This window comes from Sus scrofa, chromosome 10 (assembly GCF_054392235.1).
Source record: "Sus scrofa isolate SSC_HxYL_T2T_F1_AM1 chromosome 10, Sscrofa_HxYL_maternal_Yorkshire_Landrace_v2.0, whole genome shotgun sequence".
Lineage (NCBI taxonomy): Eukaryota > Metazoa > Chordata > Mammalia > Artiodactyla > Suidae > Sus > Sus scrofa.
The window spans coordinates 84636982-84660108 of NC_139392.1; the positions used below are offsets into that span (position 1 = coordinate 84636982).

Sequence of the window (23127 nt, forward strand, 5' to 3'; positions counted from 1 at the left end):
ATGAATTGACTCTTTAAACAACGTTCTCTCCATCTCCTATTTACGTACCCAGCAGTTCTCAGCAGTTTCAATTAGATGAGAAATGGAGGAGAGTTCCCGTTCTGGCACAGCGGAAATGAATCCGACTAGTGACCATGGTTTTAGGTTCGATCCCTGGCTTTGCTCAGTTGGTTAAAGATCCCGTGTTGCGTGAGCTGTGGTGTAGGTCGCAGATGCGGATTGGATTCTGTGTTGCTGTGGCTGTAGTGTAGGCTGGCTGCTGTAGCTCCAGTTTGACCCCTAGCCTGGGAACTTCCATATGCCTCGAGTGTGGCCCTAAAAAGAAAAAGAAAAGAAATGGAGGACCTTGGCGTTAGTATATATAAGGCTCTCCAGGTGATTCTACCATGCAGCAGGTTGTGACTTGCTGGCTGGATGAGTCTCAGAAGTGTCTGTTGTTCAGGGGCATTTTCCATAGACGTTCATGATGTCAGAGGCTGGGAGAAGAGAGCAGATTTACCCGAGTTACAGTGTACAGGGGTGCATATGTGGAATATGTATTTTAACCTCTGATTGTTGGATGGTTAGTAAACACTTAAGAGCTGCGTCTTAAGAGTTCCTGATTCTGGTAGATAACCAAAGCTGAAGTGCCTAAACACCGTGTTTCTTATATCCTGAAAGACCTTCCAGACAACTAGAATTGGAAGGTTCAGAGAAGCTCAGGGGACTGGTTTGCCAGGTTCGTTTCTCGAGAGCACACGGGTATGAGGCCTGTGCGTGTGCTTTCCCTGCCCACACACAGGGGCTGGTGCTTGTGTAGCATTCCAGTGACGGGTGCAGACTTCCCTGACCCCCACAGGCCACTCGCCTGCCCTTGTATGGAGTGTACCCTAGGGTTAGGGGATTCCTGGTTTTGAAATTTATTAGATTCACCTGTTCCCAGGTATTCTCATAAGATTATTGTGAGATTGAGAAATAACAGAAGCAGCATCGAAGGTAACAAGCACAAGCCTTACGTGGGGCTTCCCCTGCGCCTGATGCCAGTCCATTGCTTGGCATCAGCTCCCTCATTTCGTCCTTGCAGTCACCCTGGGGGGAGTGCTGCCTCCCCTGTAGAACTGAGAGATGAGGCAGGGAGGAGGAAGGACTTGCTCAAAGTCATGGAACCAGTATGTGACAAGTGGAAACTTTCCATCGTTGCTTGACTGACCATCAAACATTAGCTAGTCTGGGGTTACCCTCTGGGGTGTGCTGTGTGTCCCTGCGCCATGTCCGTCGTTTCCCTGGGAGGGACTTCGTCCATCTTAACACACCTGACTTACCTGAGTAGCTTCTTTTGTGGGAGGAGAACAAGAGGAATGGACTAAAGAGAATTTAAAATTCGACGAGACCAAATAAATCAGAGTAAATGGAACATCTGTATCAGAGTGTCGCTTTGGGTTGATAAACTCAACTCTCAAAACGACTGAGAGCCACTTCATCCAGGAAGCAGCTGTCACCCTTGACCACCTGGGAGCCTCCTCGTCCCAGAGCTGATCTGCTAGGAAGGCACAACTCTCGACCTTCAAAACATATTCCGAATCGGCTCTCTGCTTAAAGCCTCTCCTGCAGTCCCCGTCTAAGCAGCCAGGCTGGTCTCCCAGCCTCCCTCCACCCTTGCCCACTGCAGTTGCTGGTCACCCCAGCAGCTGCGCTGAGGTCCCTATCAGAAGGTAGCACATCACTCCTCTGCTGGAAAAACTGCAGCGACTCCGTATTTCACATGGAGTCAAAGCCTTGCTGTGGATTTGACAGTGGAGTCCTCCCAGTGGACTCCAAGGCCCTTCGTGAGCTGCCCACCTGCCTCACTCACCAGCTCCTTCCGGCCACACCGGCCTCCTCCGGTGCTGTTCCTTCGGCATACTGGACACACTGTCACGCCGGGACCTGGGCCTGCCCCTCTGTGCGGAAAGCTCTTCGCCAGGTGTCCTCTTGGCTAGCCCCTCACCACTGTCAAGTCTTAGTTCAAGTCTCACCTTTTCAGGGAGGCCTTCCCAGCCACCCTGCTTAGCATCCGCTCGTCACCCCCCCACCCCCCGCAGTCCTGAGGCACGTTCTCTGCTGTGTCTTTAGTGCGTGTCGCCTCTAGTACGTGTCCACGTGTGTAGCTGTGTAGTAACCATGTCTGCTTACCCTGGCGTGTAAGTGCTGGTGGAACATTCTCCTTTTGTTCATTGCTGTAATCTAAGTGCCTAGAAGAGTGCCCGAAACCTTGGAGACGCTCTTTAAATATTTGTTGAACGAACAAGTGAAGGACAGCAGAGTCACAGCCTCAGGTGTGTATTTACTGAGGGAGAGGAGGCGGGGGAAGTGGGGTACGAGTAAGACTTGCCGTAATGAAAGCAGGGTGGATGCGCTGTGAAACTTTTGGGTTTACGTTTTAACCCGAGAGGTAGGCAGATAGGGTGATGTCCTGAAAATGAAACTTAGGAAAGATTTCAAAGCAAAACAAAAGAAAAAAAATCACGGGCAAACCGAAAGGAATCTGTGGCTGTTGGAGATCTGTTTAACAATGTGGTACCTTTAGTTGTATTTCCTTTGTCTCTTCGGATGAATGGTTCTAGCCGGGGTCTCACATCCTTGCGTCTTTACAGATCAAAATGAGACTACAATGTGTAATAAACTAAAAAGTACTAGACAGACATACGCAGTCACGGTGATTTTCTTGTTTTAAACATGAAGTGTGTTCCGAGATACACAGCAGTGGTGTCTGAACCTGTGTGGCCCGGGAAGGTGGAACACAGTGCCTGGGAAAGCCTGCTGTTGGGAGGGTGGGCTGGCAAGGAAGCTCTTCCAGACCCGAGTGCCTGCTTGTAGTATTGGTTTGGATCCCTGCTGTTGGTTTATACGCTGCCTGCCGTCTGCAGCCTCTGGAAGCTCATCTCTTCCGCATGCTTTTTCTCCAGTCTCAGTCTCACCTTCCCAGCCTGATGGGCAAAACCATACCCATGGACTTTGGTTCCAGGCTGAAACTTACTAGCCATGCCACCTGCGAGCTCGTGAAGATGCTCTGACCAAGTGCGGCTGCCTGCAGAGTGGTGTGGAGACGGCACTGCTGTGGCTCCGCCACCTCCCCTCCCCTCACTGGTGGTACTCTCCCTAACTTGGCATCATGACCTTTCTTGACGGCTAAGGGGACTGAACCTGGGGGAGGCGCAGCCCCTGCTCTGGTCACACAGACCCTTCACGCCTTTCTCCCCATTTCACAGCGGAGGAAATTGAGCCTTAAAGGTCGAAACATTTGCTCAAGTTTCTACAGCTAGTTAGTGGCAGAGTTAGAGTCTAGTCTATCCTCACTTGCTAGAGGGTCACACCTCAGCTGCCCTGTGACACCTGCTTGGGAGGGAGTGATCTGTGTCTGGAATCGGACCCTCCTGCTGTCTTGCCCATGCCTGCCTCTTTTCAGAGATTCCGTTGTGCTTTGGACTAGCAATACTTTACGATTAGGAGATTTACTCTTCTGCTCCTCTTTTTTTTTTTGTCCTTTTAGGGCCTCACCTGTGGCATATGGAGGTTCCCAGGCTAGGGGTCGAATCAGAGCTACAGCTGCCGGCCTGCACCACAACCACAACAACTCAGGATCTGAGTCGCGTCTGTGACCCACACCACAGCTCATGGCAGCACCGGATCCTTACCCCACTGAGCGAGGCTAGGGATCAAACTTGTGTCCTCATGGATGCAGGTCAAATTTGTTTCCACTGAGCCAGGATGGGAACTCCTCTATCATCTTAAGGAGGTGAATCGCTTTTACATTTCTGGCTAATGGAACTAACAACACAAAGATCACATCTGTTCCTATCCAGAAAAGGACAGAACCAAAAGGAAAAACGTAACGAGAGACAAGCCATGTGAGCAGCTCCGAAATCCTGTTTTAGTCATGCAGGGTCGGAGGCTTAGCTCCAAGCGTGTCATGTTGGACGTACTTTAAGGAAGCGGCGTTTGGTGTTTCTTACAAGAGAGCTGTTGACACTGTCATACATGTCCTACTTCAGAGTACAAATCCGTTCACGAGTCACCATCTAGACTCTCAGGAGAGGTCCGTGGCACCACCAGTGGATGTCGGGGCCTCTCAGTGTGACACTTTCAGTATCGTTTTCGCCTTGTAGATGAGGGAAGGGGAGCGTTCCCGTTCCCTGCAGCCTTTTGCGTCATCTTGAAATGTTGAGTTTGTTGCTGAGAGTTTTGGGTACGAGACTATTTCTTCTCTGGGCTCTGAGACCCGTTATTCTATCTCACCTTTCCTGAAGAACGAGGGAGGGCTCTTCCCCTGGGGAGGAATGTGCCTCTGGCCCTGTGATGTTGGTGGAGGGCAAAGCACAGGAGCCCGATAACACTAAACCTGCTAACCCGGGGTCTGCACCCCAGACCTGGCTCCACTTTTGCTGCAGGGCCTCTGTCCTGCTGAGCCTCACTTTGCTCTCTGCTTAAAAAAGGGTGCTCAAAAATCCTGCCTTGACATCTGACCTCAGGGACCTAAAATGAGACTGAAGTGCTTAACAAACCAGGAGGGACTAGATGGACGGATGTCATTAGAAATGCAGCACGTGTGTGGATTTTCTGGCATGTAAACACGCAGTGTTGTCGCAGGAGCTGCAACAGCCTGCATTGCCAGAGAGGCCAGAAGCCAAGGGGCAGCTTCTCCAAACACGGTCAAGTGGTCAGGGTAGTTCTGAAAGGCCACCTGGGGCTGTAGAGCTGCGTGACCTTGGGCTGGAAGCTTGCTGGTGGGAGAACCTGGAATAGAAATAGTCCTCATTTGTTGCCCTTCTGGGTCGCTTTTCCAAAGTCCCACCGCAGTGCTGCTCAGAGAGAGTGGGGTGGGAAGCTGAGAGCCTCCCTGACGCCCGCAGCCGCCCAGGCCCCCCAGGCGGTCTGCTGCCTGCCCGCAGAGCCCTGGGTCCTGACAGGGTGAGGCCAGGGCTTTACGAATTCTTCAGTGCACATGCCCACGTGTGCTTGATTATATTAAAATACTGCTTTAAATAAAAAGGGAATCGATGGGCTGAAAAATCAGCCCAGGCAGCCTTGCAGGAATTTTCTGGGGCGGTTGGTGCCCATTTCTTTCAGGCAGGAGTCTGGCTGCCTGGGCCCATGGCTACAGAGCTCAGGAGGTACCTCGCCCCTCTGTTCCCTTTCTCGGCTGCTTGTGCTGCTGGTAGCTGCTTCCTTGGCTCCGTTCTTTCCCTTCTCGGAACTTCTCTTGCTCTCTGCTGGCTTGGAGATGGAGCTGTGCTAACTGAAAGTGAGTGTGGTCAGTCTGATAGCACACACAGAACCGGCAGGGTTTTCCCTGGGGTCTCTTGGTGACTTTGAGAAGAACGATTGTCTCTGGATGGTCAGTTCCAAACTGCTGTGCTCTGAGCTCCTCTGGTTCCTCGGAGGGAGGTTGCCCTTAAGGACTGGAGTGGAAGACCTTGAAATCCTTTAATCTTCACCTGTGTCGGAATATTGACCTTCTGCGCAACAGTTTTGACTCTGTAAAGAAGCTTTGGTTTTGTTTTTGTTTTTTTTTTTTTTTTTTTTTTCTGGATGGCTCAACAATGGGAATGAAAGATCGTCCTAAAAAGGGAGTTCTAAAATGTGTGGGCAGAGGTAACATCTCTGGGCTAAATGTCTAGTCTCCTGTGGCTATACTACTTTGATTTAAAAAAAAAAATTTCAAGGAGTTCTCATCGTGGCTCAGTGGTTAACGAATCCAACTAGGAACCATGAGGTTGCAGGTTCAATCCTTGGCCTTGCTCAGTGGGTTAAGGATCCGGTGTTGCCGTGAGCTGTGGTGTAGGTTGCAGACGTGGCTCAGATCCTGCGTTGCTGTGGCTCTGGCGTAGGCCAGTGGCTACAGCTCCGATTCGACCCCTAGCCTGGGAACCTCCATATGCCATGGGAGCGGCCCTAGAAAAGACAAAAAGACCAAAAAAAAAAAAAAATTTTTTTTTTCCAACCTGGTTTCATTACTTGATAGACTTAATACCTAGGATACATAGTTTTAATGCCTGGGTCATGATTTTGTGGTCTTTGTCCCCTGTACTTGGGATGTACAGTGAGTGGGGCTTCCTTGGGTGTGACAGATTGAGTGCCATGCTCAGCAGGGATGTGCCAGCCTCTGTAAACGTGTCAGCTGGCTCCTGGTACTGAGAGAAATACAGCTGGAGTACACTAAAGATAATTGTTAGCAACTGCAATTACATCCTCACCAGTTTGCTTGTGAGCTTTGCAGAAATCTTAGTTGGCTGGTGAAATGCAAGTCACTTCTATTTTAGACACCTCTGATTATAGACCTCATGACTCCAGGAGGATGAGTAGGAAATACTCCACATGGGAGTTCATGTGTCATGTAGCTGTGTGTTGCAAGGCTGTGGGCCCAGTGTTTGAAACATTTTAAGCAAGTTCTTTCTTGAGGACGGATGCTTCTCTAACTGGTGGGGAAAGAGACGCTATTAAGGATGTTGTGATTATATTTGGCAAGCTTTTGTCTCACTCTGCAAATTTAACCTTAATCAGGGGAATTAGTGCATGGATGGTTAGGTTAAGAGGTCTGTCTTTTACCTGGAGAAAAGGTTTCACTCTACATTTAGAATTCTGTCCAATAATGAACCTTTGACCCTTGCAGGAGAGTAGGTGATTGCAGCTATTCCATTAAGTGTATCTGTAATTGTCCTTTGAAAGACCTCTGGGTTTTAGATGTGGATCCAGACTTTGGATGGTTGCTTACAAGTCCAGGTTTTAGGGCTTCCTGTGTGTCCTGCCAGAGTCTAGGATGAGAATCGAAGTTGTAATGCTGTGTTTAAATTCAGCTTCAGAAATTTCAAACTCCCAAGCTCATCAAGCAGTCCTTTCCTTTTATTATAGTGAGCATTACTTCCGTCAGTTTACGTGGACCATCTTGTTTCCCCCCAGCCTTTCCCCTCGGGCTCAGTGTCAGTGATGGGCTGTTACTTTAACGTGTGGCTCTTGTTACCCCACTGCCTGAAAGGCATTGGTAGACACGGTTTCTGCAGCCTGGGTGATTGCCTTCTGTCTGCTGAATAACTGAGGAGGGCCACGTTGTCTGTTCACTTTAATGTGAGCATTTATTTATTGATTGATTTTTATCTTTTTGGGGCCCCACCCACGGCATGTGGAGGTTCCCAGGCAAGGGGTTGAATTGGAGCCACCACAGCCACAGCAACGTGGGATCCAAAGCACATCAGCCACCTACACCACAGCTCACAACAACGCCGGATCCTCAACCCACTGAGTGAGGCCAGGGATCGAACCCGAGTCCTCATGGATACTAGTTGGATTCGTTTCCACTGCGCAGCAATGGGAACTCCCTTGACTCTTTTCTTAAAATAAGTCTCATGTTGACTTTTTTGCTTCCTGTGTTCTGGAGGCAGTCTGGAGGAAGCACAGCAAAGCCGGCCTTCCCGAGTGTGACTTTAGGTATTAACCACACAGGCCTGAACTGAAGGAGGGGAGGACGTGGCCTGATGCTTGTGCTGAACGCAGCCCCGGGCCAAGCCCCTTGCGGTGTGTCGTGCTGGCCTCTACAGCGGAGAGGTGCTGTTTGGTGGCTCGAATTTGCCGCACGGCCCCCGGGGGTTGGGGGTGGAGGACGTGAACAGAGCATGTACCCAGGAGCCGCGGTGGCCTTGAGGGGGCAGGAGGCGTTGAGAGGGGAGGCGACTCAGTGCAAGACTCCAGAGGTGACACAGGGATATTTGGCGTCTCTGCATCCTTGTGAATGACTTGGCTGGACGGCTTTTCCGAGTCAGTGGGGGTGGGCTGCTGGGAGAGGCCCTGTGGACTGGGGTGAAGCCAGGAGACTCTGTCTTCTCTCCTTCAACCCATGAGAGATTGTTCTGGGAGGAACCTCTGTTGGGCTTTTGGAAAATGAAAGTCCCCTGGTGTCTGGGGTAAAGATGGCACTGTGCCGGGAGCAGAGGGCAGGGTGGGGATTGTGGTCAGAGTGTGAGGATGAGGCAGGGCAGGGTGGAGCCGGGTGAGCGCAGGGCACGGCCGCTGTCTCCGCTCAGGCCCAGCGCGGCTCGTGCTGGCCGTCTGGTCTCCTGTGGCCTCCGGCTCGGTCTTCGCCTTCACTTGGGACGTGGAGGGTCGGCAACCAAGGCACCAGGGGAGCGCTGCCCCTGCCATCTGTGTCCAAAACCTGGTGCTTGGTGACCACGCTGATGTCCAGCAGAGCGGGACCCCAGCTGATGTTCATGAATGCGTTTCTGTCTTGATTGGCCGAACTCATGTGTGAGAGTGTGTTCACAGTCTGACTTCTTGGTGTGAAAGTCAGGGACACGGCCACTACAGTGGGCGTGCTCAGCGAAACGATGCCAGGTCTCTCAGCTTTGCTGTCACTGATGTTTGGGGTGGGACGATTCTTGCTGTTGGTGGGGGCTGCCCTGTCCCCTATCGGATGCTTAGCAGCATCCCTGCCTCTGCCTGCTGGATGCCAGTGCACCCCCTCGCCGGTCGTGACAGTCAGACAAGTCTCCAGACTTTGCCAAAGAGCATTTCCCCGGAGGGCAGCCCTCTTCCGCCCCGCCCGAGAACCACTGAGGTGCAGGCTCTGTGAGTCGAGGTGAAAGAGAAACTGACTTGTGGTTTCTGCACCTTTGTCACTGTCACATCTGAGGCTGTGGACAGGCTGCCGGGCGTAGGGCCACCATGTGAGTGACGACGGAGGCTTCCCGCAGGGTTGCTTTCTGGACTCGTTTGGACGCTTTAGAGCTGGCACACGCTCCAAGACGGGGCTCCTCGTGGTACCCTGGACAGAGCCTGGCACACATAGAAGATCTGCCAAGATTTTTAATCTTTACTCGGATTCAGAAGCCACATGTTTCCCCCCTCTGCCTTCTCCCTTTCCCCTTTCTTCTCTTCTGAGGAGGAATATAAAGATTGCCTGTTTGAATCTGTAAAGCTCTGATCTGTGTTTTCTGATGTTGCTTTGCTTTGGTTTGAGTGCGCTGTGTGGGTTTGTATTTTTGTGGACCTTTTGAAATCTCGTTGCTGTAGCTGGGTGACCTGGCCTCTCCAGGCAGGTGGTGGGCAGAATGGGTGTTTGATTAAGGGTCTGGTGTTCAAGGTCATGCTTAGTAGAAAACTTGGGGGAAACCCCTCTGGGTGTTGTGTCTCTGTTGTATTGTTACACTCTTAAGGAAAAAATACTTATGGATGAACCCATTTGAATTATTTGCTTTCGAGAAGTTTCTGTGTCCAAGCACACCGCTGTTGGAAGGAGGAAATGACAGTGCAAGTTTCTTGAAATTGAGCCTTCGAAATTCAAGTCTTGATTTGTAGCTTGCCTAGATGAGGGAATCTCCAAAAAATGTGGTGATGCTGTATTCCTGACAATTTAACCTCACCTCTGTGAGTGCTTAAACCCCAAATGTCAGTCCCTTATGTGTAAAATTATTTGTAAAGATGCAAAAGCGGCTCCTGGAGTCGAAGCGGTTCTCCCACAGCCCGAGGCCTGGAGGCGCCTGCTCAGCCCACATAGCACCGGCTGCTGATTGGGAAACGCCCTCACTGTCAAGAGAGGAGCTTGGGAGCGCAGAGGGAGGCTGGCTGCCTGGGCCTTGACTGCAGGACGGCAGAGGCTCCGGGCGTACCGAGCGGTCAGGGCTGGCCTGCTTCTGTCTGTCCGCACGCAGAGCTGTTTGGAGTTGGGAGAGCCAGCCCCTCCTGGTCTGTGGGGCACATCTGGGTGTGACGTGGAGATGAGCCAGGCAGAAGCAGCCAGGCCTTGGTCATTTTCTCTCTCTTATCTTGGTATTCCGAGGTCCTCCAGAGTGACCTTCTGTATTGTTTTTAGAGTGCCTTTGAAGTCTGACCAAGCCTGGTGTGTGCCTTTCTGCATGAAGTGAGAAGGAAGGTTTGGCCTCAGCCAAGCCAAGTATCTTTCAGCTGCTCTCCCACGCAGCCTGTCTCAAGAGACTGTTTGCCCAAGAAGAAATATGGCAACACATATTCTCTGCCACTTCCGTGGGGGTGCTTAGCTGTTTGTAGGGACCAGGATGTAACTCTGAGACAAGATTATGATTGTAGACTGTTTTAAGGATTCTCGTTTTAAGCATCTAAAACAAAACCACGAGGCGTGATAAACAGAAGTACTTCTTATTAGGTGCCATGACAAGACCTCTTTCAGGGAACCGGTAACCAGTACGTAAAGGGCTGTCTGTAAAGGATTTGAATCCTATTCTCTTAATAAAGAGAAGCGCTCCTCTTGAATGTCTTCAGCCTAAATTTATGGGGCCATTTCTCATTATACGCGTTGCTGACTCAGTTGAGTGGGCAGATGGGCTTGATGACTGAGCTCTGCGAAGGCCACGTTATTCGGTTTGCTCCTGAGTGTGTAAATAATTTGTCTCCTTTTCAGGTATTATTATAAGACGATTGGTGTATGATGTTTTGGGCTTTGTTTCACTTGTTTTAGTCCCTGAAGTCTACCTAGGATTCGTGGCTCTCGATACCATTTTGATTGGAAATGACTTATTGCTGATGGTGGGGTCAGCATGTGGAGTGGCTATGGCTGCAAAACTAATCACAAAGCTGTTTTTTTTTTCCTTCTTTTCTCCCCCCACCCCCGAGTTTAAAAGTGGCGATGGTTGTTTAGTTTAGAATTCTCACTATAGATAAAGGGTTCACATAAGCAGAATGCTGATGCTGTGAGGACCTAGACAAGCTGAGAAGTTTGGAGGACTTCTTTTCCTTTTAAACTAACATTTCTAGCAAGTGGTAAATTCCTTATGAGGAAGTATTTCTAGAATGTGTTCTCTTCAACCGCAGAGAAGCAGGAGTTGGAGAGAAAATGGAATTCAGCAGCAGGTGTTGGCTGAGCGGCATCTGTTCTCCATCACTTAAACAGAGAGCTCATGATGCCTGTGATGACGGGCTTGGGGCTGGCTACTGTGGGCAGAGCACAGCTGTGCTGGCATTTTGTACCAGAGCGGAGTGATGCCCCCTTTTGGAATTGAAGGTTCGGTTCTTCTGCAGGTCAACAAATATTGGTCAGTCCGAGTACTAAGTAAGTTCCAGGCTCCTCACTGGATGCTGGGAACACAAAGACCAATGTAGCTTGGGTTTTGCCTTGAGGACCTAATGGTCCTTTAAGGGAGACGCATATGCAGGTAAGTGATTCCAGTACCACAGACAGAGGTGGAAGGGGCCGGAATGGTGTCCTCTGTCCTGGGGGGGTGAGGGATGTGCCCAGGGAGGGCTTTGCTGGGACAGCCTGGAGGTGAGGGTGTGGGCAAGAGCCAGGAAAAGGGTGCAGGGAGACTCTGCTTCCGGAAGATCCCGCGGCAGCTGGGGCCTAGGTTTGTTCTGAAGCCAGTAGGTCGTGTCGAACTTCTTGGTGGCTTAGCCCCCAGTCATCACATTTAATGAATTATGCTTGTTTGGGGGACATTGGTTCGAAAAGATTCCATAGAGGATGGATGTATATCAGAGAGCGGTTTCTTGTGTCTTTTGCATATACTCTGCATTCTGGAAAATGATTACTCAGAGGCGTAACGTGGAAGACAGAAAAACATCTTGAGACCTGGAAGAGCAGGTGCTGTTTCTGTTGACGAGGAGAAATTAGTCCTCATAGAATCGTCAGGGACCCTGAGATCCTCATGGCCCAGGTTAGGCAGCCGAGCTGCCCGCTGGCATCACACAGCTCGTCTGGGGGCCGAGCGTCTGGGAACAGCCTCCTGATGGGGGTCTCACTGCAAGGTTAGATGTCCCCAGAGAGGGTACCTTGACTCATCTGACTGCTGTCTTCCTGTGATGTTGATCTGAGTGAGGATTATGTCTTAGGGAATTGTAGGAGTTACCACACTGTGCAACGGCCTCCCCCCAAATTTAACAGCTTGGGAGGGCACTGTTCACCACCTGTCAGCATCTGTGGGTTGGGACCCAGCCTCGCTCTGGGGCTCTGGTGGAATTGCAGGTGAGCTGTCGCCTGGGGCCGTGGTCCTCTCAGGGCTCAGCCGCGAGAGGCTCTCCTCCTCCCAAGGCCTCGGGCGCCTGCTGCTTGGGGCCCTGGGGGTCGGTTCCCTGCCCGGGTGGCTTCTCCAGGCCCAGCTCGGCTTCCCCCAGAGCAGGTGGCCTGGGAGGGCAGGGGCCAGCCCCGGGAGCGGTGGGGGAGCCTTTTCTGGAAGCTGAGTCACAAGAGGCGTTCCATCATTGCTCAAAGCCCAGCCCACACCCAAGGGCTTGCACAAGAGTGTGAGTACTTGTACTTGGTTGGAGGTATTTTGGGGGCCGCATTGGAGGCTGCCGACTGCCGGCCTTAAACAGGATTCTTTAGCTAGTATGTAACAGAGGTCCACGCAGACTGCTCGAGCGAAATGGGTCGGAAGCGGGGAGGGCAGATTTACTGAAGTGCACGAAGCCGTTTCCTGGGCAGCACAGGCCAGGAGGTCCCTCGAGGAGCTGGGGGGCCTGCAGCCACCGAGGCAGCTCTGTCTCCCGTGTTTTACTTTGAAATTCTCTTGTCAGGACTTTTCTTTCTCTGTGTCTCCAGTTTATTTTTCCGTACATCTTTATTTTCTCTCAAGAACCCCCTCCCCCCCCTCCCCCGTCTTGCCCCCTCCCCTCCCTCAATTCTAAGACGAGAAAGGCCTGCCGAGAATCTCAGTGGTCCAGTTTCCCGAGGCAAAGGGTTACATTGCTCAGCTCCGCTCAGCTCATGGGTCGGCTCCCCCTGTGGAAGGTGTCCCGTCAGCTGCGGGGGCTGAAGGTCAAGGTCGGGGTCCAACAGGCCCCCAGCAGCCTTCCTGCTGTCGTGGGAGTGGGTGACAGGGATGAGGTTGGGGGCGTGGGGAATGCTTGGGGGAAGCACATTTCCGAGAAGGGCATTTGGGAAGAATTTGCTCAGATATGTATTTTTAAATTCCATATTTCAGTTTTCCTAAATATGGAAATTCCCTGGAAGACATAAAATGAATGAATTTGGGTAAAGCTCAAGTTAGGGATACGTTTGCAAACAGTTTTGAAAAGAAAGACCTTAGTAGGAAAGCATGGTTATCTCTATTACGAAATTAAAAAAAAAAATGTCCTAGAGACTTTTCTTAACTTGAAAGCCAGAAAACTTACTGATTATTAAAATTACTGTTTCTTCTCTTTCTCTGTCTGAGCTTGCCCCTTATAAATTCCAGGTTTATCTCCTTAAAAAACATGTTCTTACACTGTGAACATCTGTCAGCTTTCCTATCTTAGATTATTTTTTTTTTAGCGGTTTATGTAACTTGCATTGAAATTAGCATTTTTGTTCTGTTCTAAAACTGCCCACTTAGTGTCTTCATAACACTCTGTTTTTGGTTAATCGATTTCAATAAATTATAAAGCTGCACAGAAGGTTATTATTGACATTTCTGCCTGCTTGTTTACTTCCTCAGCATTCTAAAATGATGCACACTTTGACATAGCTGTAAGGAATTTTGTGTTACTAAGATAGAAACCAAAAGCCTTATCCAGAGGTCTTTTCTTTTTGCTTTGTAGACAAGGGGTTTTGAGTTTTGTTCTTGGAGTTTGAGTTGAATAGTCCAATAGTAACAGCAATGAAGGCAGATAACAAGTGGTAAGTAGTTAAGCATGTACATTTTAAGCTGTTGCTTTGTTGCTTAAAAACTAAGATTGGCAGAATGGTCTCTGGGAATGCCACAGCCCTCACTGGTCTCAAGGTGCGGGGGCTGACAGGTGGCCTTGGGACAGGTGGGTGTGGAGGGTGTGTTGAGTGTTTCAGGGTCCACTGATTTCTGCAAGATGTGCCGATTGTGCTTCTTCAGAAAAGGCTTCTCCCGCTGTTTCCCCGATGCGTTCCTCACACAGTACTTGTCATTGTAGATGTGGATTTGGTGGCAGTGCCGCTCTGTCCCGTAGAATCTGGGAGGAAGGACTGGACTGCACTTGCAGAATCTCTCAGAAGGTGCAACACATCTCCCTAGCTGCTGCTGCTGCCTGGTTGCTTCTGATGACCCAGGCTCTTCAGGCTCTTCTCCCTCTTACCCAGGCTGTCTCCCCTTTCCAGATGTGGAGTTGATCTCCAGCCCTGCCTGGCTCCCGCGTGGCCCCTCAGGCACAGGCTCCCCCGCTGCCCCCGCCTGGGCTCAGACCTCCTTCCTCATCTGGTGACTCCCGCTGCCAGGCCTACCCCTGTCTCCAGGCCCTGCAGTGTTTATTCCCTCCCCGCCTGCTCTTCCTGGCTGGCTCCTGGGCAGGGACACAAAGAGGGGACTCTTCTGCCTCGGCCCAGCCCCAGCCCTGTCGCTTGCTGTCACTTTACCTCGTTTGCCGTCTGTTCTCTGTCCTCCCCCTTTATGTGAACTCCAGGAGGGTGGGGACTCTGTCGGGCTCAGCCACCGTGAGACCCCTTCTTACCTGGAGGTGCTCCAGCAAATATTAGAACCAGTAGAGATCGTGCATTCATTTCACATCTAATTAAGGTTTTGTGGTTCTCGACCTTGGTGTTTTAAAGAGCACAGGCTAGTTATTTTGTAAAATATCCCTTAGTTTTGGTTTGTCTGATGTTTCCTCTTGATTTGATTCAGGTTGCGCGTTTTCAGCAGAGATGCCGCCGAGGAGATGCGTCACACTTAGCGGCACACGTGTCCTCTTCACCCCAGTGCTGGTGACATTGACTTTACCCTCGGTTGAGGGATGCTGTCATCCTGGTTTCTTAATGAGAATAAGTAATTCGGAGTTTCCATTGTGGCTCAGTGGAAACGGATCTGACTTGTATCCATGAGGACGCAGGTTCCATCCCTGGCCTCGCTCAGTGGGTTCGGGATCCGGTGTTGCCGTGGGCTGTGGTGTAGGTCACAGACATGGCTCAGATCCCATGTTGCTGTGGCTGTGGTGTAGGCTGGCGGCTGTAGGTCCAATTCGATTCCTAGCCTGGGAACTTCCATATGCCTCAGGTATGGTCCTAAAAAGACAACAGCAGCAACAAAAACCCCCCCCAAAATAAGTAATTTGTGAGGAGGTCGAGTCTGTGTAAGTGCCCTGTTTCTGAGGAGTTTTTCTCATTGGCTGCGGTGTCTGTTGACAAAGCTCCCTGGCGCGTGTTTGGTAGGCATTCTGTTGTGGGCACGAGCTCTTCCTTCTCATTTATACATTTGCCAGAACAGAGTCATGGAGTCTTGTGTTACTCGGTGAGGTGCAATATGTTCTTCTTCTTCTTCGTTTTTGTTGTTGTCCAAGTTGTCCCAGATTGGGTTGGTGGGAGCCTCTTCCAACCGCAAACTGCTTTCTTTACAAGTGGTGTCCTTTTGATGTGTCCTCCTCCTTCCTTGAACATACTTTAGTTTCTGGCAGGATATTTGCTTTTGTAGAAAGAATTTTCCTGCCGGCTTGGAAAAAGTGCTTTCATTCCCCCTTAAAAAATACAGATGCACTATTTTCCTTTGTAGAACATTGCAGTGACTTCGGTAACCAATCAAGATGCCTGAGGATGTGACCCTAAGCCAGTCTCTCTTTTTTAAAACTCCCACAGTCTTGCTTGCTGGTTCTGTGGCATCAAAGAGCAGCAGCGCATCCACCGGTAGCTCAGGGAGAAGATAGGTGTACTGAGTGTGTAAAGCCCTCTGCCTGGAACCTGAAAAACTTGGAAGAGGCGCTGGCTTTGCTTCGAGGGTTTAGTGGAGGAAGATGACAGTGAATGAGCATGTGTGCGAGTGAGGTCAGAAACGTGAACTTGGGGAACGAACAGCCCTCTTTCTCTGCTCGTACCCAAAGGACAAGGCAAGGCCGAGGCCTGACCGGTTTGACCCAGAAAGATACGACAGATGACTTTCAGATTGACATGGCTGATTATCTATACAGGCAGAGGCAGAATAAGCCAGAGGTGCTGGCTTCCCCTAATCCTTGCCCACACACCAGAAGGGGTGACCCTGAGGTAAAAGGGGCCAGTGATGGTGTGGGTTGCAGACACCCCGCTGCCTTGAAGCCAGATCGAAGTGGATTTGTAGTCTAGTCGTCCGCCCAGGGCAGCGTGGAGTGTGCAGAGGGCCTCAAACTTCGCCAGAACCCAGGCGGCGGGGAGCACCTGTCTCATGAGCACCACCAGAGGGGGCGCTGATGGGCGATGGCCTCTCCCGCGGCCTGAGCGTTCATGTGTCCCCAGAATGCCTGTGCTGGAACCCCAGCGCCCAGTGTGATGGTGTTAAAGTAGGGCCTTTGGGACGTGCCTGAGTCGTGAGGGGGGAGCCTCCTGAGTGGGCCTGGAACCTTGTAACAGACCCTTCAGGGAGCCCCCCAGCCTCTCCCTGCAGGAGGTGCTCAGAAGCCTGCACCCCTCGGGCGCAGTGTCCAGCCTCCCACACCGTGAGCGGTGCTGAAATGAGGTTCTGTTGTTAAGCCCTCGGGGCTGTGGTGCTTCGTTACGGCGGCCAGGAGCTAGAAAGGCAGCTCTTGGAGCCCCCGCCCCGCCTCTGCTGTTCGGGCGGCCCTGGGCGCTCCCTCCGGGACACACCAGCTCGGTTGGAGCTTTGCTTACCCGGCTATTGAGCTAAGTGCAGGGGCGCTGGGGTGGACCAGCCTTTCCTCTGCACCTTCTCCTCGGGGATGTGCTTATTGCCTCCCGGCGGCAACACTCACCAGCCCGCTTGGGTGCACGCTGTCCGGTGATGAGCTCGTGGGAATGAGGCTGTTCTTGGGGCCTTTCTCTGCACTACTCTTTCTGTTCTCCCCAAACTCATTGATGGCATTTGTTTGAGACCCCAGGCAGGCTGTCCCGAACGGCCCGTTAAGGAGCACCTGGTTTGGGGTGGTAGGCTCACCTGATCAGAGTGGCCTGGGAGAGGAGCGTGTGGGAGGTACGGGCACCAGGTGGGAGCGGGAAAGGGCTGGAGCCTGTGGGGGGACTTGGAAAGTCTCAAGTGGGACAGTGGTCTTAGAAAGAAAGTTATGGAGGCGCCCTGCTGCCACAATCCCCCAGCCCCAGGCAGACCTGGAGTCCGTCAGTGCACCTGCCCACCTGTCCGTCATTGTTGAGAATGAGTGGAGCAGCCCTTGCTGAGAATTTCTTGAGAACTTTGTGCTCAGGTGTAGGAGGACGAGGACTCAGAGCTGACCCGGGGCTTGGAGATGGGAGAGTGTGTGATGGCCAGTGGAAACTGGAGGAGGAGGAGGACAAATTGGCTTTGAGGAAGGAGAGGGTAAATTCTGGGGGGCATAGATAGGTTTTATAGTCTTTCCTGGTATTAAGTGATAATTAGTTTTTCTAAAGTTCATTTCAATATATTCTTGTTAAGAACAAAGTCCAGGAATGTAAAAAGGTCTCATCCTTGGATTGGTGTCAAAGAGGTGATGAAAGGTTCTGGAGTTATAATCATTTTACTTGTGGAGAATGTGTGTTTACGGCAGTTCTTAGTGATTTGGGACCCTTTCATCTTATTTCTTTCTTTCTTTTTCTTTTTTTCCTTTTTGGCTTTTTAGGGCTGCACCCGTGGCATATAGAGGTTACCAGGCTAGGGGTCCAATCAGAGCTATAGCTGCTGGCCTACACCACAGCCACAGCAACTCGGGATCCGAGTCGCTTCTGTGACCTACACCACAGCTCATGGCAACGCTGGATCCTTAACCCACTGAGCAAGGCCAGGGATTGAACCCGTGGCCTCGGGTTTGTTACTGCTGAGCCACAATGGGAACTCCTGATCTCATTTCTGATATGACGTCTGGTCCTTGGCCCTTCACCCATATTTTAGAACAAGCAAGGAGGCAAGCAGGGGTGAGGTTCAAGTGCCTGACTTAACCAAAGATTCCTTTTTTTTTTTTTTGTCTTTTCTTCAGGGCTGCACCTGCAGCGTATGGAGGTTCCCAGGCTAAGGGTCGAATCAGAACTGCAGCCACTGGCCTAAGCCAGAGCCACAGCAACGTGGGATCCGAGCCACGTCTGCGACCCACACCACAGCTCACGGCAATGCCAGATCCTTAACCCACCGAGCGAGGCCAGGGATCCAACCTGCAACCTCATGGTTCCTAGTCGGATTCATTTCCACTGCGCCACCACGGGAACTCCACCAAAGATTCTTTAGATTATTCCTTCAAGTTATTCAGGCTAGCATGGCAGAAAGTTGACTGAATTTTTCATCCTGGGTGTCCCTCGTGTGATTAGAGAGCCCACAAGGTTGCTTTCTGACCACCATACCTGAGTGTTAAAGATGATTCAATATAATGTTGTGCATTTAACTAAGGCGGTGATTTTTAAAAATTGAAGTATAATTGGCTTACAGTATTTTATTTTGTTTAGTTTTTATTAGTTTTAGGTGTACGACATAGCAATTCAGTATTTCTCTACCTTCCAAAGCAGTCCTCACAGTAGGTCTAGTTAGCGTCTGTTACCGTACAAAGATAGTCCAGTATTATTTTGTTCTCCATGCTGAACATGACATCCCTGTGACTGACTGATTTTTAAAAACCTTGTTTTATTAGAGTTTAGTTGGTTTACAGTGTTGTGCCAATTCCTGCCGTGCAGCATAGTGACCCAGGCATGCATAGATCTACATTCCCTTCCTTAGGTTGTCGTCCGTCATGTTCTGTCCCAAGACACTGGACGCAGTTCCCTGTGCGGTGCAGGAGGGTCTCATTGCTTATCCAGTCTAAAGGCAGACTCCCCCATCCATCCCTCTCCCTCCCTCCTCCCCTTGGCGACCCCCAGGCTGTTCTCTGGGTCTGTGACTGACTTACAATTGCAAGTTTATATTCCTTCATCTTCCCCGCCTATTTCACTCATCCCCTCACTGTCCTTCCTTCTGGCAACCACCTGTTTATTCTCCGTATCTCATCTATGAGTCTGTTTTGTTAGTTGTCTGTGTTTTCATTTGTTTTGTTTTTTACATTCCCCATGTAAGTGAACTCAACGTGGTAGTCATCTTTCTGACTCATTTCACTATTCTCTCGGGGTCCGTGTTGTCACAAGCGGCAAGATTTCATCTTTTTTAAGGCTGATACTGTCCGTCTAACACATCTTTATCCTTTGATCTGTTGATGGACACAGAGGTGGTTTCCATGCCGTAGCTACTGTGAATCGTGTTGCTGCGCCTGTGGGAGTGCAAATAGACAGTGTTTTTGTTTTCTCTGCCTGTAACCCAGAAGTAGCCTTATTGGATCGTAAAGTGGTTGTATTTTAAATTTTTTGAGGACCCTCCATACTGTTTTTGACAGTGGCTGCACCAATCTGTGTTCCCACCAGCAGTGCTCAAAGGTTTCCTTTTCTCCCCGTCTGAGGAGGATCTTTGAATTTGTGTTTATAATAGCATAAAATATCAAGAGAGGACATATTTCTGAAGAGTTTTGAATTCTTACATGCAAGTCGGCTTTAATATGAAGATTACCTACATTAATAGTCTTATTAGACATTTCACGCATGTGACTTGCTTGCCTTTATACTTCATCTTTTCCAGCTACTGTCTTAGTGTTTTTTCAAAACTTCGGGTTCTTTATAGATTTTGCCTGTTAAGCTTAAAAGTTTTTTTTGTTTGTTTGTTTTTTTGTCTTTTTGCTATTTCTTTGGGCCGCTCCCGTATGGAACATATGGAGGTTCCCAGGCTAGGGGTCGAATCGGAGCTGTAGCCACTGGCCAACACCAGAGCCACAGCAACGCAGGATCCGAGCTGCGTCTGCAGCCTACACCATAGCTCATGGCAACGCCGGATCGTCAACCCACTGAGCAAGGGCAGGAACCGAACCCGCAACCTCATGGTTCCTGGTCGGATTCGTTAACCACTGCGCCAAGAGGGGAACTCCAGGCTTAAAAGTTTTAAGCTTTTAAAAGTCACCTTCTTTTACAAATTGAGGCCTTTATCAAAACAAAGTCTGTATAAGTCTGATTTGGGGAACGGTCCTAAGTGAGAATTGGGCTCTAATTGTCAAAATGGGAACATTCTCTCAGTTCTTCCAGTGCTCATTCAAGTTCAAGACTGCCTTGTATGTATGTTTGAAACTAGCCAATTAGCACGTGTTTAACAATCAGTTGAAACAGACGTGTTTGGCAGCATGGAGAACTTTGAACATTCACGCTCCGGAAGGTGGAAAATTCCAAGCGCCTATGAAAGATGTTTATCACTGGGTTTCATACAGTCAGTTGTATCTCAGACTTACCTAGTGCTGTTTGTTGAGCTGGTGAGGTTTATGGAGTAGAAATAAGATAGTATAAATAGTCTTTTTCCTTGGAGGACATTGATTAGCTTCCCTGGAGGCCATTTGAAAGCAAGAGTAGCACAAACTGGATACTCAGCTAGAAAAGAAAAGAAAAAAAACAGGTACACACCTTCATGTTTAACTTGTCCTCACGATATAATGACTTGCGTAGCAAAGAGAGGTTGCTTTTTTTTTTTTTCTGCAGCCTTAATATCTTAAAGTCAACCCAAAACATAGATTTATTTCTTCTGTGCTTAATAGGTGAGATATTTCTCTGCTCTCTGCCTCCAGTTGAAAAATGTTGAACTTTAAAAATAAAAAGCCACAGAAGAATTCTCTCTCATTTGTGTGCTGTTACTGTCAAGATACTGGATTACCTCTTACAAATTGAGATGTTTTTGGTTCACTTCTCTGGGTTTCGAAGCTCTCAGTTCTTTTTTGCCCTTATTAATCTTTGTATGCTTAGAAATTGCCAGTTAAGTACATAAAAGGTGCTTTTTTTTTTTTTTTTTTTTTTGGTCTTTTTGCCTTTTCTAGGGCCGCTCCCGCAGCATATGGAGGTTCCCAGGGGTCTAATCGGAGCTGTAGCCTCCGGCCTACGCCAGAGCCACAGCAACGCAGGATCCGAGCTGCGTCTGCAACCTATACCACAGCTCACAGCAACACCGGATCCATAACCCACTGAGCAAGGCCAGGGATCGAACCCGCAACCTCATGGTTCCTAGTCAGATTTGTTAACCACTGAGTCACGACGGGAACTCCAACGTTATTAAATCTAAATAAAATCTTTAGTTGAAAGTATTGTACCAGTGTTAATTTCTTAGTTTTTAAAATTGTGCTATGGCTGTATAAGGTGTTAATAACTTTAGGGGAAGCTGAGCAAAGAGTATAAGGAAACTATTTTTATACTTCTGTAATCTGAAAATAGTTTCAAAATAAAAATTTAAAAAACAAGTAGACCAGTTTATCAGCTGTAAAATTATTAGCATGTTCCAAACACAGAGAGAAGTCATTCGTCTGTTGAGGGAAGGGGTAGCTTCTTTTCTATGGGCCGGCAGACTTCCTTGTTCATGTTTCCTAATCTGAAAAACCGAGAGTTGATCTGTCTCAGGAGGATGAGGCTGTTCAGTAAATGCAGACTTGTTCCTTCTGTTCTATGTTATGTGTCTGTACGGTAAGTAGACAGCACTTTGCAAAGGGGACACGGACTTTCTGAAAAGGTTATAGAATTTCATTTTAACTTGTTTCACCTTTGTTTTCTTGAAGGGATGGTGGCAATTGTTTGCCTTTTATTTTGCAAAAAGCAGCATATAGCTTGAGGCTTCATGTGTAAACTGAGTGATCAAATACTTTAATACAGATTTGGGTCTAAATTGAAGAGATGAGATTCCTTTTTGAAATGGACTGGTTCTGCATTCATTTCTAAGGAATAGCATGGAGCTTTTTTTGCGCAGTGGTCTTACCTTTCGATTAAATTTGTAGATTTCAGTTTCAAAGGGTATCACTTAGATACCTAAGGGTATCACTTAGATACTTACCTACCTATTAAAATTATTGGTGATGTCATATTAATAGATGAAAGGACCAACAGTTTTTCAACGGTTGCTTAGAGTGGACACTGATCTGGAAGCTGGGGCTGCACTTTTATTCTTTATTAGTCAAACCCCACTTTATCCTCTTTGCGTACCTCTTTCCTTTTGTTCTAGAGCTTTCTGTGATGATGGAGATGTTCTGTATCTCTGCTGTCCAGCACGGTCATCAGAGCAGAGATCTCCAAGAGGGCGGGAGAGGCAAACGAGTTCACGCTCATTGAGCACCTGCTGAGTGCCCTGCTCTGTGCTTTGTGTCTGATGTCGCCGTAGGGCTTGTCGTGTAGGCGGTGCTGGCCTGGGCCCAGGCCCCCTGGGCACTGTCCGTAGGAGCGGGCGGCTTGAGCTGAACCTTGGAGCCTAAGTGGAATTTGGCAGAGAGGAGAGGATGGGCCTTCCAGGCACAAAGGTACTAAGCAGGCCTGCATGTCAGTTTCAGGAGGGCAGAGGCCAAGGCCCTCTGGATTTCCATGGGGATGACCGTGGTACCTCAACATCCAGCACGGTGCTGGCATCTGCAGATGCTCAGCAGATGGTAAGCGGCATGAGTAGTGAGTTGAGTGAGTGTTTCAGGGAGTAATTCATCCTGGCCCAGGGGAAGGTTCAGGGAGGAGTGAAGAGAAGACTGGAGAAGTTGCTGGAAGGTTGAGGGGCTGAGCCTTCTTCTCAGGCCTGGAGGAAGGTGTCTCACAGGGCGGTGATGGGAAGTTGGAGTTTTAGGTGATTTCTCAGGATTAGTAGCAGGTATTGGAGGGGGAGGTAGAAGCCGGCTGGAGGGGACTACTTCCTCACAGCAGCGCTGTTCCTGTCCTTACAGTTAGCATAGAAAGGCAGGGAGCCTCCCTGCCCCACCCACCAGCTGGGAGAGCCTGCACCTGTACTTCACTCCCCTCAGCCTCCGTTCCTTCTTCTGTGAAATGGGATAATAAAAAGTACCCACCGCAGAGAATCGTCTGAGGGATGAAATGAGCAAAAAAAAGCTCAGGTGCTTGTACAAAGTAAGCACTCAGCAAAACTAATTGTTATTACTAATACGACTAAGTAAAGGTCCATTTCTTGTGTGATGACATGGGTCAGATCTCATGGATCTAATAGAACGAAACACATAGCTCCAAACTTGGGACAGTGTAGGCCTCCCTGGAGTCAGAGTCACAGTGCTGACCCCCCCCCCCCCCCTTCCCGGATCCAGTGCACTCAGGCATCTGTGGAACGCAGCTCTGTGGAGTCACCTGGTTGGTTAGAGGCGGAGGTCGGCAGGTCGGCGGGGCTCCTGTGCCTGGGTCTTTTCCCTGGATCCCTTCAGAGACCCTGCTTGCAGTTTGAAAGTAATTTTCCTAAACCAGAAAAAAGCATATCTGAATGACCAGAAGTAAAAGATTATAAAACCTATGCTCAGGGGACCTCT

At 49.6% G+C, this 23127-nt stretch overlaps 1 protein-coding gene and 1 long non-coding RNA gene across 7 annotated transcripts in view; one reads left to right on the forward strand and one right to left on the reverse strand.

Annotated features, from left to right (window-relative positions):
* Positions 1-23127, forward strand: part of CCNY (cyclin Y) — a 128683-nt gene that overhangs the window by 2403 nt on the left and 103153 nt on the right. The gene's annotated exons all lie outside the window — the stretch shown is intronic.
* On the reverse strand, positions 5506-13047 carry LOC146399569 (uncharacterized). The gene is made up of 2 exons (XR_014818090.1): positions 7249-13047; positions 5506-5752 (listed from the first exon to the last, which is right to left on the reverse strand). It is a non-coding gene; the product is annotated as an uncharacterized LOC146399569 (long non-coding RNA).